Here is a 19,602-nt window from a genome sequence, read left to right as displayed (position 1 = left end):
AGTTATCGGGTCCCATGGACTTTTTATTACTCAAATCATTTATCAACCGCCCGACTTCGTGGACTGCAATGTGCGGGATTTTACAAGGATTAATTTCTTTTAAATATGACTGGCAAAGTGAATTAAGAATTGGTGGGCATTCGTATTCGCTTCTGTTATTTCCACTATAGGTAGACTCCAAGAGTTTACCAGGAAGAGCTAAAAAATAATCATTAAAAGCGCTTGGGGAAATACTAACTGTGGTTGATTGTTGTCTGGTTTTTGTTTTAGCAGTAACTTCGTTTATTGCTCTCCATAACGAAGCTGTATCTTTTTTCTCAGAAACAAGTTTATTGAAATACTGTCTTTTGGCCTCGCGCACGAGGTTTAAGAGAGAGAGAGAGAGAGAGAGAGAGAGAGAGAGAGAGAGAGAGAGAGAGAGAGAGAGAGAGAGAGAGAGAGAGAGAGAGAGAGAGAGAGAGAGAGACAGCGAGACAGAGAGAGGTACAGACAGACAGACAGACAAAGAAAGAGAGAGAGAGAAAGAAAGAGAGAGAGAGAGAGAGAGAGAGAGAGAGAGAGAAAGAAAGAAAGAAAGAGAGAGAGAGAGAGATTTGTTTGTTTGTTTGTTTGCTTTACGCCCAGCCGACCACGAAGAGCCATATCAGGCCGGTGCTGCTTTGACATATAACGTGCGCCACACACAAGACAGAAGTCGCAGCACAGGCTTCATGTCTCACCCAGTCACATTATTCTGACACCGGACCAACCAGTCCTAGCACTAACCCCATAATGCCAGACGCCAGGCGGAGCAGCCACTAGATTGCCAAATTTTAAAGTCTTAGGTATGACCCGGCCGGGGTTCGAACCCACGACCTCTCGATCACGGGGCGGACGCCTTAACACTAGGCCAACCGTGCTGGTTAGAGAGAGAGAGAGAGAGAGAGAGAGAGAGAGAGAGAGAGAGAGAGAGAGAGAGAGAGAGAGAGAGAGAGAGAGACAGAGAGAGGAAATATTTTCCCTTGTCGGCGGTATACAAACGTAATAAATGTCATCGCTGGTCCGCTTGTGAGTGCTTATTTATTTAGATGTAGACAAGGTTTACATCCTGTTGGCAATGGCAAGACATCGTGTTGAAGGTATCATTCAAAGGGGTTTGAGAGCAAGATCGGTAAACATGCAACCTGTTGCCACGGATACCAGCAAAATACATGCGATTGGCATGACACGGGTGCAATGCCACAACTACTTGACATTCTATATATTCATCGAATCTGTCATATCCGTGCAGTGTCTTCCAGCGGTTTTGCTGTTTTCATCTTGCGGAACCATCATACATATTCATCACATGTTATATGTTTGCTGATTGGTGTTTTGTTTCGTTTCCACACAGTCTAGGCAGTGCTAATCTACCTTACGCATCTATATGTATTGTGTTGGTGCAAGTTTGGGCACAAAGAAAAGAGGAATTAAGACAAAAGCAAGAAACAACGAAACAGACGAAGAAAGCTTGAATGCATATTCGTCTGGTTTTGTGTTTGTTGATAGGTGTTTTGTTTTGGTTCAACTTGGTCCGACGCTTTTGTCATTCCATATGGTTATCGCACGAATCTAATAGTATATCCACGTATTGTGTTGGTGCAAATTTGGACACTAATGAAAGAGGAAATAAGACAAAAACAAGATACAACGAAATAGACGAAGAAAGGTTGAATGCATATTCGTCTGGTTTTGAGTTGTTGATGGGTGTTTTATTTTGGTTCAACTCGGTCCGACGCTCTTGTCATTCCAAAGGCTGTGGTAATCGCACGAATATATCTTATGTATTGTCCTGCAGCCAGCTTTGAACGTAAAAAAAGAAGCAAAAACCAATCTTGTGATTTTATATGTTTGTCGATTGGTGTTTTGTTACGATTCCGCTAAGCCTGCCACCGAGGTAATTCAGCGAGGAGGTGATTATCGCGCGCATCTATGTTCACCTCTTGTGTTGTGCAAACTTGGAAAGAACTACAGACGCAGGAAAAAGAAGAAAAATAACAACAACAAAACAAATTTACAATGCATCCGATTCGATTTTACTCGCTCCGACGTTGTTGTACTGCTGCAAGTGTATTAAGAAAAGAAGAAACATATAATTAGTGTTCATGTTATATTAATGCTTGTCGATTGTTGTTTTGTTTCCATTCCACTCACTTCGAGGCCGTCATTATTCAGCGAGGCGGTGATAATTGTAGGCAGCGTACTTATTGCGTTGGTGCAAGCTTAGAAACCTAAACAAAGAAGAAAGAAAAAAGTCAGAGAGCTTTGAATCGATATTCGTCTAATGCTATATGTTTCTCAATCGCTGCTTTGTTTTGATTTCACTCAGTCTGACGCCATTGTCAATCATCTAAATTGGCAGTGGAAATCGCACGCACCTATCTTATCTTATTTTCCTGCTGCAAGCTTGGAAGAAAAGAAACAAAAAGAAAAACAAAAATAGTATTTCATGTTATGCAATACAGATTTTTTTAATGTCTGTTTTGTTACGATTTCAGTCAGCTTGACATTGTTGTCATTAAGCTAGGCGGTGGTAATGGGACGCATCTATACATAGAAAGGGAGGACAAAATATATATTTGTCTGACTTCATGTGCTTGCTGATTTGTGTTTTGCTTTGATTTCCCTCAGTCCTACGCTGTTCCCTTGGCTGTGGGTATAGTCGCACTCGTTACTGTGCTGCTGCAAGCTTGCAAAGAGAAAATACACAAAGAAAAGAATTTTTGATTTTTGCATATTCATCTGATTTTATATGTTTATAAACTGGTGTTGTGTTTGATTCTTGTATACACTCAGTCCAACATGGGCAGTATGAATTACACGCAGGCACCTATGTTTTTCACATTCTGCTGCTGCAAACGTAGATATAGAAACAAACAAGCAGGTAAAAAAAAAAGACAAAGATGAAAAGACTGCGTATTTCTCTGATTCTATACGTTTATAGATTGGTGTATTGTTTGATTCATATATACTCAGTCCAACATAGGAAATAGTAATCACACGGAGGCACCTATCTTTTCACATTCTGCTGCTTCAAACTTGGCTATATAGAAAGAAACAAGCAAACTTTGATGCAAAAACAAACAAGCAGGCACAAAAAGAGATAAAAAAAAGACTGTGTATACCTTGGATTCAATGCGTTTGTCGATTGGTGTTTTGGTTCAATTCCGGTCAGTCTGACACTGTAAGTTGTCATTCAACCAGGCCACGGTAATCCCAAGCATCTATCTTTACTTACCGTAATGCTGCAAGCGCGGAGAAAAAGGAAGAAAATAGGAAAGAAGAAGAAGAACATGCTTGAATGCAGGGAAATTGCGGATCTTTCTCATTATGCCATTCGTCACAGCGGCAGCCAGCCTCGACCTTTGCGGCATGTTAGGGGTCTTTCATAAGTCGGATGTGATTTAGGGGGGTATAGTTTCGGCCAAAGCTCTCCATCGTGTAATTTCCTTCCACTTCCCAAGGGAAATAAAGGTGGTAATATCCCGCCAGGATGACCTGATTTCCCTCCTATACTCTCCTTCGTTTCTCTCTCTTTCGTTTCTTTTCTGCTCTGTTTTTCGCTCTTTCTCCGTATTTTACACGTTCGCTCCTTCTCTCTCTCTCTCTCTCTCTCTCTCTCTCTCTCTCTCTCTCTCTCTCTCTCTCTCTCTCTCTCTCTCTCTCTCTCTCTCTCTCCTATTTCTCCCTCCCTCCACCCCTCTCTGTTTCTGTCTCTCATTACCTCTCTCCCCCCCCTTTCCGAGTTTCTCTCTTTCTCTCTATCTTTCTCTTTCTGCTTCTATCTTTTTGTGGTTTCTGCTTCCTTCACTGTCTGACTGTTTGTTTGTCTGTCCGTTCTTTTGCTCACCCGCCTCTCTCGCTCTCTCTCTCTCTCTTTCTTTCTCTCTCCCTCCCTCTCTCTCTCCCTCCCTCTCTCTCTCTCTCGATCTCTGTCTGTCTGTTCTTTTACACCCCCCCCCCTCTATCGCTCGTTTGCTCTCTCTGTCTCTCTCTCTCTCTCTCTGTCTCTCTCTGTCTCTCTGTCTCTCTCTCTCTCTCTTCATCCCACCTTTACTCACTCGTTAATTCTCTCTTGTCGTTCATCGTTCTTTCCCTCTCTTAACGAACATGAGTTAACCACCAACTCTTCTTCAGAACCTAATGGCATTTTTTCGTCTTTTTTTACCCACCCATCCTCTCTATCTTCTTTCTTCCTTCTTTTTGTGAGAGGTGTTCTTCCCCCTATCACACACATGAGTGGACCATCCAAATCTCTTGTTTAGAACCTGTCGGCGTAAATAAAATCACGCCGCTTGGTTTTTGCTGATTGTACCAGTTTCTAGCTTTCTGTACTTGTTCATCTCCGTCTTGTTTCCTTCTCCTACCTGTGTCGGTGTGTCTGGTCAACTCTCCCTCTGTCTTCTGTCTGTGCACCTAGCTGCCCCCCCCCCCCCCCTGCCTGTTTGCCAACCTTTGTTTTTCTGTCTTCTCTGTCTGTCCCTCTTTCTCTCTCTCACTCCCTTATTCTCCCTATGTCTCTTTTCTTGTCTCTCTCGTCTGTCTGTCTCTCCCGCACTCCCATCCCCTCCTTTCTCTCCTTCTCTCTGCGTCCCCCTCCCCATTTAACACCCCCATCCATTCTTTCCATCTCCTTCTGAGCGTCAGCTAGCTGTTTTCTTGAAAAATTGCCAGACTATGCACTTACCAGCCAGATTTCCAAAAAGGTCTTTCACGTCTGATGAAGCGATCTGCTTGCCTTCCCTTCCCGAAAGCCACCAACTTCCGGTCTGGGTCAGAGAAGATTATGCCCCCTTATTTGGTCCGGTGTGGTGTGGTTGCACTTTCCGCGCACCGTTTGACCGACTGGTCGCCTTTGTGGGGTGGTCGCTCTTGTGGGGTGGTCGCTCTTGTGGGGTGGTCGCCTTTGTGCCTTTGTCTTTATTCCTTCGCCTTTATGTACTGGTTGACTTTGTACTTTATTTCAATACCTGTAAAGTCGATATTTTCTCGCTCTCTCACTGAGAAAATAACCAACCCATCCCCGCACAAGAACAATACTTTAATCTGCCATATAGCATAGAAGCAATTGGTATTTGTCCTGGTGTGGAAACACTCATACATCCATACACTCCTTGGATCTACGATACAATCATTATATTATATAAAATAAAATAAAGATAACATAAAATTGACATTAAAATACATTTTAAAAAACACGACGTCTTCTATCACACTCATTCCATCTCACTGCTTGTTTAGCTTCAACAGAAAGAAATCGGGAACAGGACCGAAACACCAACACTATAACACTTTCTTCAGCAATTTGTTCCAACTCAAACGCCAACCCACCCTTCCCTACCCCCACCCCTTCCCTATAGCTTCCTCTCCGTGCGAAAAAAATGACTGATTACACACAATGTCTGCGGGTCAATCAGCTCTAACTTTCCGTAGCCAATTATTATTTCCCTCGTGCATTCCCACTCCGTTTCCTTCCCGATAGAATTAGGTTTTGTCCCTTCAAATCGATAAAACTACTTTGTCAAAGTCTAACTATGAAACTGTTGTTGAACGTTGAGTTATATACTCCGTCCGGGGGCAAAACAGTTTCTCATAGCGACTTGGTGACACTGTGAAGATGAAAGAACCGCGTCTACTTTTTACTTACGCAAATGATGGAGGAGTCGGCATCTCCTGTTTTTAGAGCAGAACAAATTGTTTGTTACCCCTGAATGCCCTCCTGGGTTGAAAGGGCATGGGTAATCAAGAACAAATCAGATAAGCAAACTATTGTTATTTCGTGTGATTTGATGGTAACCTACAGAAATACATTTAGCTGATATTATGAAATAACGTTACTTACTCAAAATGACTACTGTTTGACTTTACTCTTTGTACTGAAAATGAACACATACTAATACCGAACACACAAACACACACGCACACACGCACGCACGCACACACACACACACACACACGCACGCACACACACGCACGTACGCACACACACACACACACACACACACACACACACACACACTCGAGCACACACACACACACACACACTCGAGCACACACACACACACACCACACACACACACACACACACCCACACACACACACACACACACACAGCACACCCACACACACACACACACACACACACACACACTCGAGCACACACACACACACACACACACACACACACACACACACACACATTCACACGCCCATTTACTCACGCAACACAAGGGAAGTTCCCCCAGTGCAGCGTTATCTTTTCAAAGCGAAAAAAGAAATGTAATTGCCGTATTTTCCGGTAGAATCTAGTCATTGCAGTTCTCTACACAATCCCACGCTTTAATCGAAGCCTTTCGACCTTTGCAAAAGAGGAAAGGTACAGTCGGTACAAAACGCAAACTAAAAGTCTTTAGTTTTTATTCAAAACAACAAAAACTATGAAAACAAATTAAAAAACTTAAAAATATTTTTTAAAAAAAGCTGTCAAGATTGTGTTTTTGTTGTTCTTTTTTTCTGGTACTGGTGAGTACATTTTTATTGTTATCTTGTTCTTGTTCTTCTCACCTGCAGTCCCTTGTTCCTATTCTAAAGACAGACATCACAAACCAGGAAGAGAACAGAAAAGCAATTTACGAGAAACGCACTTATCTGTCTGTTGATTGTCTTTCTTGTTTTCTTCTTTTTTTTAATCAGAAAATGGAATGTTGATATTTTGAGAGCATACCGTACAACATTGCGTAATTGTTAATTTATGCATTTGTATGAATAAGCTGAGAAATGCATACCACATTGGCACATGGTATTCATATGGCTATTTTTACATTTGTTGTAGTTGTCTGTATTGAAAATAAAGAAAATAAAGAATAAAATAATGTAGCATTTTCAAAAGAAAAGTATTTTCAGAAGAGCAAACTTTTTTAGACTATCAGACCACTGTCCAGAGACCGTTGCAGAACTGAAGGCCAGGGCCCGTATGCATGAACTGGAAGTCAGAAACACTGGAAGTAGAGGCCTCTTTTGGAAGTGGGAACTCCCGAAGTTAACTTTCCAACTGTTCACTATGCATGGACGCCGTAGTGGTGACTTCGAGAGTATTCAGTCAAGGTCGCGAAAATTGGGGGAATCCCAACTAGTACGCATGCGTTTGTTAACGGTAAGCTTGGCGACCAAAAGAAACAAATCTCGTCGCGAGTTCAAAAAGGCGAACGTTGAGCGCGCTGTAGTACTAACAGCGTTATTGCTGTTGTTTTTTGAATGGTTAAACGAAAGGGTCGGTTCAAACCTGTGATGATTGTCTTGGAATCGAATGACTGCCTATGATAATGACTTTGTTGGCCTGAATAGATGATTATATTGAACTTTTTCTTTTTTCTTTTTTCTTTTTTATCTCAGTTGCATGCAGGCAGCTTCAACCCTTTCTTTTGTGCACCTCTTTTGTGTGTGTGTGTGTGTGTGTGTGTGTGTGTGTGTGTGTGTGTGTGTGTGTGTGTGTGTGTGTGTGTGTGTGTGTGTGTGTGTGTGTGTGTGTTTTGGCATGGAACATCCTTCTTTATTTATCTTTTTTTTCTTTTCTTTTTTCCTGCTTTTTATATTAATGTACAGTTAAAAGTCAAGATTGGATTTTTTTTAAAGCAGGGGACAGTTTCTTTACGCAATTAAAAAAAATAAACACAGAGGAAAAAAACGGTTTTGCTGCCTGAATGCAATTGAGGCCAATAAAGAAAAAGATTAATAAAAAAAAATTATTTAGCTCCCAGCGGCACTTGAACCCAGAGCGCCGGATCGAATTTCCGAATCCGTAACCACTGCACTATGCTACTCTCAAGATATAAGGTGTAGTGAAAAGAAGATACATTCAGTGACGTTCATATTAATTGGGAAAATGTGTGTCCGAAATTTTACAAAAGATAAATTGTTGTACTATTTGTGTTTGTAAATTATGTTTGTCCTCGTTAATTGTGAACAGAATGTATGTTTATATAAAGTTGAAAGTCAAGATTGGATTTGTTTAGCCTACGCGCGTGTGTGCATGTGTGTTAGACATAGACATAGACATGGAACACTTTATTATCTCAATTACGAGAAACTCGGGTGTGGTGAATCATAATAAACAACATAAAACGTAAGAACATCAATAAAATATCGAGGCACAAATACTCAACTCATAGTAGTGTAGGGGGGGGGGTGCACACACACACACAGACACAGACACAGACACACACACCGTCGAACACACACACACACACCGTCGAACACACACACAGACACAGACACACACATACACACCGTCGAACACACACACACACACACACACACACACACACACACACACACACACACACACACACACACACACACACACACACACACACACACGCACGCGCACGCAAACAAACGCACAATTATATCCGGACGCACGCACACACAGGCAGGCAGGCACTCGCACAAATACATACAAACACATACACGCACACGCACGCACACACACACACACACACCCCTCCCCCCTCATACACACACATGTGCGCGCGTGCACGCACACAAACGAATGAATGAACGGACGCACAACTACACACGCACGCACACACACACACACACACACACACACACACACACACACACACACACACACACACACACACACACACACGCACACACGCACACATTCTCACACAAACACACACTCACACATGCACACAACAACGCCCATTTACATAGAAGCACCCCCTCGTATAAGCGGGGCCGGGGATGAAAGAGTGATGGCCAGTGAACCAGAACGAAAAAAAGTCAAAGCTGGCAACTCAGGTTTGTATTCAGGGAAATTTGCACGAAATGCACGCACGAGATACGACTTTTCCTTCTATTTTCTCTCTTTGGGACTTTTATTTGCGTTAGCTCGGTTTGATATGAAAAACCGAAGAAAAGCCTTGCCATTTTGCACTGAGAAACTTTGGAAGTAGCGTGTTTACTCCTGGGTCTCGCTGTAGTACAATTACCCTCACTTACTTTCACGTTTGCTTCCAAAGTAAGCTCTTTTTCCGTCCCATGCATGCGAAAGTGAGGATGTACTTCCGATGTCGCTCAAAACTTTGGAAGTAGTCGCAAACTACCCTCAGTTACTTCCTCGCTTTGCTTCGAAGTAAGCCCATGTGAGGCAAGTACTTCCGATGTCACTCAAAACTTCGGGAGTTGTCGCGAACTTCCCCCATAAGCATACGGGTCCAGGTATTTATCATGGAAATATAGTTCTTGAATCGTATAAACTGGACGCCAGATCGACCTATCTTAGAAACAAGACTAATAGGCCAAGACTAAAAAGTGCTATCTTTCCGTTTCAAGCGGGAGGCGGTGATCGATATCCTTTATTTTATTCATCTCAATAAAGCTTACTTTGCATTGTCTGCGACTAATTATCGTCTCTTTGAATTGAGCACAATGGTTGTAAGATTGCGCGAAATTATTGTAAACTTGAATCGTGCCCGTGGATTATAGAATCCAGTCATCTACGCAGTGAAGCTTAGTATGCAATATTTGCGCGTATCATCTTATTCTTGAAGAATCCATAATACTACACTACAATATGCTACGTATTTGCAGGCGAAATTGTCAAGGATCCCGCAGTAGTTAGTTAACAATAATGGTTGGACGCTTTATATACTGACGTCCAAAAAAACCGCGAAAAATATTATTTATTTTACAAATATTTTTTTTCTGGATCAACAAAAGTTGCGTTATTTTTGGCAGCCAGTATATCAAGACCGATGTCTGAGGAAGGTGTATTGTGAATTTTACCGCATCAGCGCACTTGCAATCCACGTAAAGCCCGAGTTAGCTGAGACATTTTTCTTGTGCAGTTCAGCTGCACGTGCAAGAAAAGCACAAAAGCTGATCAGTGAGTGGTGTTCACTGTCACTAGAGGATAAAAATGGCACAAAGTTACAGGTTTCATCAGTCCCTCATTCGACGCTATCACCATGCCAAGACTCACTTCTGCTGAACGCGAGAGAGCCATTGGACGTCTGGAGGCTGGGGACACGCCGGAAGCCGTGGCTGCGACTTTCCAATGTCACATATCCACCATTTATCGTCTCCTGCAGCGGTTTGTGATAACTGGCTCTACTACTGATGCCGAGCGAATCGGCAGACCCCGAGTGACGACGCCAAGGCAAGATCGGCACATTTTCCGCAGCCATGTTGCACATCCCTTCAGAACAGCTGCAGAAACAGCCAGAACTGTCATAGGGACACACCAGGCACCCATTTCTAGGCAAACGGCCAGCCGGCGACTGCGCTTCAGGGGGCTGAGGAACTGCCGTCCAGCCTGGAGACCCGTCCTCACCGTGCGCCATAGACAGGCACGCCTGCATTGGGCGCTAGACCACCTCAATTGGAACAATGTTCGCTGGCAGAACGTGCTTTTTAGCGATGAAAGCCGTTATTGCATTGACCATGCCGACGGGCGTGTTCGGGTATGGAGAAGAAGTGGTTACCGCTATGCTGACAACTGTGTCGTGGAAAACAACGCCTGGGGTGGGTCCAGCCTCATGTTGTGGGGCGCCATCGGCCACAACCAGGTGCTAGGTCCCGTCATCTTCCAAGGCCTGGGTCCTGGACCCAGCAACGGCGTAACAGCGCAGCGCTATATGGACCAGGTGCTGCACCCTCATGTGCTGCCCTTTTTTCAAGCCCATGGAAACTGGGTTTTCCAGCACGACAACGCGCGCCCCCACACCGCCAGGGCCACTCAGGATCTCCTGCACCGCTCAGGCATCCAGGTGATGCCTTGGCCAGCGTTATCTCCTGACATGAACCCTATTGAGCAATTTTGGGACTTGCTCCAGACACAGCTCAACAGGGTGGTCCCAAGGCCCACAACTGTCGCTGATCTTGATCGGGCCGTCCGGCAGACCTGGACCAACATTCCCAGGCAAGCCAGCAACACGTTGGTCCGCTCAATGCACCGCCGATGCCAGGCCGTCATCGATGCTAATGGGGGCCACACACGCGAATGACTGTTCAGTTAAGCGCTAATAACGCATCGTCTCCGCAACCTTACTGTGTTATGGACCATAAGTCAGTGTTCTACTCTACCAAAAATTGGACATTAATAATGAAATTTGAATTTTTGTACGATTTTTTTATTAGGCAATAAATGACACTAGACACTGTTTTTCGCGTTTCTTTTGGACGTCAGTATATTAGCTTGTGGCCGGTTTGAATTGTGTATAATAGTCGCCAGACTTTTTTTCTTTCTTTTTCTTTATTTGGTGTTTAACGTCGTTTTCAACCGTTCAAGGTTATATCGCGACGGGGAAAGGGGGGAGATGGGATAGAGCCACTTGTTAATTGTTTCTTGTTCACAAAAGCACTAATCAAACAATTGCTCCAGGGGCTTGCAACGTAGTACAATATATGACCTTACTGGGAGAATGCAAGTTTCCAGTACAAAGGACTTAACATTTCTTACATACTGCTTGACTAAAATCTTTACAAACATTGACTATATTCTATACAAGAAACACTTAACAAGGGTAAAAGGAGAAACAGAATCCGTTAGTCGCCTCTTACGACATGCTGGGAAGCATCGGGTAAATTCTTCCCCCTAACCCGCGGGGGGGTCGCCAGACTGAGCGATCGCAGAAACAATAGTTCATCATCACAATGAAACTTAATTCGCATTATTTGCACAAAATTCTTGTTACCTTTGCGTACGCTATAGGTCAGATCAAACGATCGTAGAAACAGTTCATCCTCGCAGTGTAGCCTCGTTTGCATTATTTACGCGTCATCATCTTATCCTTGAAGAATGCGTGTCACTATCGGTAGTTCCATGGGGAAATTGTCAAGGATTCCACGGTATTTAGTCTACATGAATAGTTGAACGCGTTAGCCTGTGGCATCGCACACTAGAATGAGATAAATACCCGCTAATACAAACATGAGTAAAAAGGAGGTTGCGCGCGCACTCGTGCGTTGAAGTATTGGTAGAAACTGCAACCATGCATCTTCAGTATATCTCAGTAATTTAGCGTTAAGCGTGAGTTAAAGAGCGTCTGTCAATCGCGTTTAACTGTTTGGAAATAAACGCCCGGGGAGTCGTTATTGTGCGGAAGTCATTATTTTTATCCAAGGCGAGCCTTCCTTTGCCTTCCCGAAACTAAAAACTGCCCATGTAAGCGCGCAGCGATCATTGATCGCGGCCATTTTGAAAGTTACACAATCGTTAGCTGGAGATCTATTGGCGTGCGGTGCGGGGGAAGCTAGAATCCAATGGCCAACTGGAAATTAATTCTCAATTTATTTAAGACCAAGAGACGTGAAATCGATAGGCAAACTCCCAGCGAATAGTTATCAGCCCAGCTCCTTGCGTCATTTGAGGCGCCTTGCTCACCCACAGACCATTCTGTCTGTATGTCGATGAGCATTGCGCCACCTTTGGAGACAAATGCGCTTCTTATTTTTCTATTGTGGCTGAGCTTAATCTATTTTAAATGTTTTTCCAGAGCATCTTCATTCGTTAATGTGAAAACTCGCTGTTTTTGTTTTATTTTTTTGTCTTTAAAAAGAAATTGTGTTGTTTCTATGGTAAGAAGGAATGTGCGGGGGAATTTGGTACATATACTTAATGCTTCTTTCTCACTCGTTGAACTTCGGGGGTTGGCAGTGTTGGACACTTAAAACAAAACGAAAATATGCAAACCTAAAAACAAAACAAGGATTGGTTGTTGAATTTGGCGAAAAGGTAACTGGCAAAAAGGCTTCTTAAATCTAAAGACGAATTTGCCCCCCCCCCCCCCCCCGAAATTAGAAAAATTACCCAACAACAAACACACACACACACACACACACACACACACACACACACACACACACACACACACACACATACGCAAACAACAACAACAACAACAACAACAACAACAACTAGCGAATGTTCTTTTATTTGTTTATCTTATCATCTATTTTCTTGTTCACAAGTCAAGATACGTGAAGATATCATAATTAAGCCCTCGCCAGCACCGGTTGCTTTGGACCAGACACCCTTTCAGTCCCAACTGTTTTGGTGAGTGGTCACTTTGTTCACACTGACTCACAATGCTGTCAAGAAGAATGGACATTTGAATCTTCATCTCAGACCTCAATCATTCTTGTCGTCTGTGGGAGAATGAAATCTTCAGAGGCTTTTTGGTCTCTTTTGCGATTGGTGAGATATATATGAGAAACACCCTCTCTGTCAGACAATGACATTTCCATGAGGACGGCACGACACCTACACACCGACGCATTCACGTGCATGGATGCGCACACTTGTAATGAAATGATCAGAAGGACGGCGAGACCGACAGAGGCAGACACATTCACTTTCATGGATGCACATATAATTATTATATAACGATCTAGTAACATACATTGTTAGGGGGCCGGGAAGCTCAGTTGGTAGACCACTGGACTTGTGACCCTAGGGTAACGGGTTCGAATCCCGGCGATGGGTCAACTTTGTATGCAGACTCAGACACGGTATCCATGCCCCACCCCCGTGTCACCACAGTGGCACGTACAATAACACAGTTTGCCACAAGTGCAGGTGGCTATCACGCACACGCCTGGGTAGCGCGACTCTGTTGCTGTTAGCATTCCACTGGGAGGAAGCGACCCGAATGTCCCAGCATTGGGATAATAAAGGAAATTAAATGAAATTGTTGTTAACTTTTACCGTATTCACGTCACATTCACGGTGTAGGTTAAGACACTATGAAGGCGTTGTTCACAACACAAACATACCGCTAATGTTTGAAGTTCCGGAGCTAATGTTGATAACATTATCACAAGTGAACGTATATTGCGAGACATCCTATTATTTTCTGGTTGATATTAACAGCTATTGTGTTTTCAGCGTAGCAATAGGGTCCGATATTTAGACGAGACAAGTATAATGCCGACGAGTCGAAGACGAGTCGCATTATACTTGTTCGAGTCTAAATATCGGACCCTATTGCTACGCTGAAAATACAATAGCGATTATATAGCTGTTCTGACCTTGATTTGTTGTTCCAAACTTACAAAATGACAGTTTTTGCGTCGATGCCTTGATCTCAGGTTTTGATAGCAGACGCCGTTTCTTATGCGCATTAGTTTTGCGCAGGCGCCACCCTGACTTTGGGAAAAAAACTCGATTTGACAACACAGCTGTTAAACAGCTTTTTATTAGTTCATTCGTATACAACAAAAAGAAGTTTGAGTTTTTTTTAATTTTGAACAAGACTACTTATGAAGAAGACCAAAACACAACATCAGCGGAAAACTAGAAACAACTGAAGAACTAGGATGCAACAAGGGGAGGAAAAGAGAACAGCTAATCCGTACAAAGCGAGCAGACGGCAGCGACGTTTTCAGTTTGGGTGAATGGCATTTATACTTGTCTCGTCATGAAGCGAATTTTTCAACCTCAGTTATAAACGACTACATGAATGTTAGTGCCATGGGTTGTACATCAATACTTCAGAGGGGAAGTGGGGTATTTAGTGTGGAGTTACGAGATAAGAAAAGCCGAATGCGAAAGTTTGTGTCAGTCGGCAACTGTGAACTAAGCTCACAGGCACACAAAAACGGCTGTTCCGTTTTACTCCCCTGTTTGTACTACATCTTTCGACTTTGGGCATTTTGTGGTGTTTAGGGACAGAAAATAATAGGTTTAGTCCTGTTTCATCGGGAAGTTAGCAGAAAAGGGTATGCTATCGACATTATTTTGTAAAGCTGAAAAACATTCCCGAGAAGAATTTCAAGTTGTCAGTGTATGCTGTTGTCGATCAGTGAAACATCGTGTGGTACAGATGGGTAAACCGGAACCATGCGTCTTTGTTATTGACAATATGCTTTTGGATATTGGCAAAAATGGCCGACTTCCGTAGCATTATGCTTTGATGATCGGAAGAGACCATCCAATCACAGCCCTCGAATTCCCCCACGTGTCCATCAGAATAGCTATATTCGTGCACAAACCGTTTCTCAGAGATGTTATCGCCATAGTATTCTTGAGATCAGATTAACTATTCACGTCGTATTTTAACTTTTTTTTTCAAAAGAAGTCAAACTACTCGTAATGCATCATAAGGTCAGAATCACGCTCGCTGGAAGCAAATGTCTTGGTGCAAAAGAGGCATATTTGACAAAATGTTTTAACATAGACGGGGAATCGAGACGAGGGTCATGGTGTGTGTATGTTTGTGTGTATGTGTGTGTGTATAAAGCGATTCCGAGAAAACTACTGGACCGATCTTCACGAAACTTCACATGAGATTTCCTAGGTATGATATCCCCAGACATATTTTTTCCTTTTTCAATATATGTCATTGATGACGTCATATCCGACTTTTTTGTGAAAGTTGAGGCGGCACTGTCATGATTTTCAACCAAATTGATTGAATTTTTGTCTAGCAATCTTCGACGCAGTTCGGACTATGGGATTGCATTGCAGCTCGGAAGCTTAACAATTAGTTAATTAATTTGCTCATTAAAGTTGTCATTAAAACCAAATTTTCAGTACCAGATTAAAAAAAATTATTGCAATGTATTCGTTGTTGTCTGTCATTTGAGCGTTGATGCGTTAAGCTGCCGTTATGCGCCATACATGGCCCAGCTCATCCGACTTCGGCGTGTTTTTATATCGGAGTGGTCCTTCTCCTAGACTGGTGGCTTTACAGGGCTGTCGAGTCCAGTCTACCCGGCTATTTGGCCATAGCTGGCTGGTTTGTTTATCTGAGGTGACCTTCCCCAGGGCTAGAGCTTATAATGCGGCACTTGATCGCATGGTGCTCCCGTAATTGGACACCTGGGGTATTTCTTGAGAGTACCAGTGCCGCCTGTTACCCTGCCCCATCCTGCTGGAAGCACCGCCATTTGGTCCGCGACTGCTTATTCGTCCTGGCAAGCCTGGCTGATCTCGCAGCTAACCTCCATATCTGAAGGCCACCCCACTATCCGCCACCTGTGGACGCGCCTGGTTGGGGGTGGTCGCCCCTACTTTTCCAGGCAATGTATTCGTCATCTTCTCTTGAATTCAAAAATTAGTAGATATGCCATGTTTACTCTAAACATGTGCTCAGATTGAAAGAAAATAGGTTCTAATACGTACTAATACGGTCGCATGCTTCGCGGAGACGGGCGTGACCCGCCTCGGTCTTCGGTTAAGGTAAGCCGCAACTATTTAATTGTAGTCTCGGCGATGACATGTTTATGGTGTTGATCTGTTTGATACCGACTGACTAAATGTTTTTATATCGCTTCACGCGAAGTGTTGTTTGTTTGTTGTGGTTTTCTTTATTTGTACATTATTGTAGATTGTCTTTGGGTATAAGACATTACCCTGCGTCTTTAAGTCTGTGTGTTCGTGCTAACTCGCGAGTGTGTGTGTGTGTGTGTGTGTGTGTGTGTGTGTGTGTGTGTGTGTGTGTGTGTGTGTGTGTGCGTTTGCGTGCATGCGTGCGCGCGCCCGCGTGTGTGTTTGTGTGTGTGTGTGTGTGTGTGTGTGTGTGTGTGTGTGTGTGTGTGTGTGTGTGATATATTTTCTTCTCTCTTCTCCATATTTAAACAAATATCTTCCTTCCACCCATGTGTGTCTTTACCTCTCGCTTTCTTTGATAGTTCAACTACTCTGTATCACCCCTACCCCCAATTCCCTTCCAACTCGTACTTGCTACTCATCCTGCTTTGTCCAACTCATCAGCATGTTTTGTCTCTTTTGGCTTCCGTATCCTTACATGAAATTTTGTGTCTGCAAAATAGACAGAAGGGTATCTAATCCGTTAAATGATCGAGTCTGATAACAGCAGTGATTCATTGTAGCTGAGGAAGTCACGATTGTACAGTGCAAATCGAGTGCACTTAGTAAGCTATACTATGCATGTAGTTCAGTGCACGGGTATCACAAGCACTCTATCTCTACAAGCGCACGTGACTCGATTTCACAAGAAGCTTTCATTTTTGTTGTGTCTGAACAACGACACTTACAGACATGTTCTCCAACTACTAATAGTTTTAAAATGACACGAACGTCATGTCATAGTGCTTTGGCTTCGGAACAATTATTGAAACGAGTATCACATGACAAACTGATGAACGCCTAGGAATACGCACATGAACTGAGTAGGACTACATTCTACATTGTGAGAAATGGTTCTAGGATATAAAAATGGGTGATCAATAACTTAAAGATGATAGGATTTTACGCTTTGTCTCTTTCACCAGTCGTCTGCACAGCGACGGCACATTCTATGTGATCAAGGATACGTTTTAATCATCATGTTAACCACCGCATCATCTGTCGAGCCGACGTCTTACCACCACGCCACTGCGCCCGTCCAGGGCCCGTATGCATGAACTGGAAGTCAGAAACACTGGAAGTAGAGGCCTCTTTTGAAAGTGGGAACTCCCGAAGTTAACTTTCTAACTGTTACCTATGCATGAACGCCGTAGTGCTGACTTCGAGAGTATTCGGCCAAGGTCGCGAAAATTAGGGGAATCCCAACTAGTACATGCGTTTGTTAACGGTAAGCTTGGCGACCAGAAGAAACAAGTCTCATCGCGAGTTCAAAAGGGCGAACGTTGAGCGCGCTGTAGTACTAACAGCGTTATTGCTGTTGTTTTTTGAATGGTTAAACGAAAGGGTCGGTTCAAACCTGTGATGATTGTCTTGGAATCGAATGACTGCCTAGCTATGACAATGACTTTGTTGACCTGAATGTTAGGGAGAAAAATAAATGATTATGTTGAACTTTTTTCTCCTTTTTTTTTATCTCAGTTGCATGCAGGCAGCTTCAACCCTTTCTGTTTTGCCTCTCTTTTTTTTCTTCTTTTTTTCTTCTTTTTTTTTGTTATTGGGGAGCATCCGTCTTTATTGATCTTTTTTTTCTGTTCCTTTTTCCTGCTTTTTATATTAAAGTCAAGATTGGATTTTTTGTGAAAGGATAGGACAGTTTCTTTACGCAATTAAAAAAAAATGAACACAGAGACAAAAACCAGTTGTTGCAGCGAATGCAATTAAGGCCTATAAAGAAAAAGATCAATAAAAAAAAAAACTTTTGCTCTCAGCGGCACTTGAACCCGGAGAACCGGACAGAATTTCCGAATCCGTAACCACTGCACCATACTACTCGTGTGAAAAAAAGCGTGATGAAAAGATGTAATATGAGTTATTCAGTCGTGATGGTTTGAAAGCTCGCCACCTTCGCCGAATGACTCGAGCACGTTTTTTTCGGTTAGTAACTGATCGAACTGTCGCTTTTGAGCCACTCTGTTTCAAGCATTTCACCTAAATTAAACAAGAATGTCACAGTTTGTGTCTATGGTGCAAGGTAGCCGACCGTCTCATTGTAGCCAAGTTACGACAGTTGCTCGATTGACGCATTTCACGTCTTCGATATTCTGTCTGAGCTCATTTTCCAATGAGCTGCCTTAAAAACAGGAATGTCCTGCAATTGTAGTATGCGTTGGAGGTTTCTTTTGGATGGGTAAGGACATTTAAGAAGCAATATTGTCGTATAATGATGTCAAGTGAGAGACCCTGCAAATTAACATTTAAAGTGGGAACTTCGGAAGCAAAGTTGCCAGCTACTCGGTATGCAAGAGCTAAATTGAAAGCCGAAGTAGTGGCTTCGAGAGTTCTGAGGTCAAGGTCGAGGAAACTGTGGGAATCCCAATTAGTGCGCATGCGTTTGTAAACGGTAGGCTTGGTGACCAGAGGAAACAAATCTCATCGCGAGTTCGTAAATGGGCGAACGTTGATCGCGCTGTAGCTATAGTTGTTGCTTCTGCCTGGTTGAACGAAAGGGTCGATTCAAAGCTGTGATGATTGTCTTGAAATTGAATGACTGTCTATAATAATGATTTTGTTCACCAGAATGTTGGGGAGAATAAAACATTTTTTGTTTATGTGGTAGCGAAGTCGGTTATGTTAAACCTCTTCTTTTTTTAAATGATTGTGTATCGGTAAAACTGTTTTGGACAAAATAGGTTGGTTAGAGCAAACGTTTGGGTTACTGGTAAATTTGAAAAGGCAGAAATCAATCAGTGTTTGGAGAATCAAGATATAAGGTGTAGTGAAAAGAAGATAAATTCAGTGACTTTCATATTACGTAATTGGAAAAATGTGTGTCCGAATTTTTACAAAAGATAAATTGTTGTACTTTGGTATTTGTACATGTTGTTTGTCCTCGTTAATTGTGAACAGGATGTATGTTTATATAAAGTTGAAAGTCAAGATTGGATTTGTTTAGCCTACGCGCGTGTGTGCATGTGTGTTAGACATAGACATAGACATAGAACACTGTATTATCTCAATTACGAGAAACTCGGGTGTGGTGAATCATAATAAACAACATAAAACGTAAGAACATCAATAAAATATCGAGGCACAAATACTCAACTCATAATAATGTGTGGTAAGGGGGGATGGGGAGGTGCACACACACACACACACACACACACACACACCGTCGAACACACGCACACACACACACACACACACACACACACGCACGCACGCACGCACGCACACACACACACACACACACACACACCGTCGAACAC

The sequence above is a fragment of the Littorina saxatilis genome, linkage group LG12 (assembly GCF_037325665.1).
Source record: "Littorina saxatilis isolate snail1 linkage group LG12, US_GU_Lsax_2.0, whole genome shotgun sequence".
NCBI lineage: Eukaryota > Metazoa > Mollusca > Gastropoda > Littorinimorpha > Littorinidae > Littorina > Littorina saxatilis.
The sequence above is the reverse complement of the archived record's forward strand: the minus strand, read 5'-3'. Positions refer to the sequence as shown.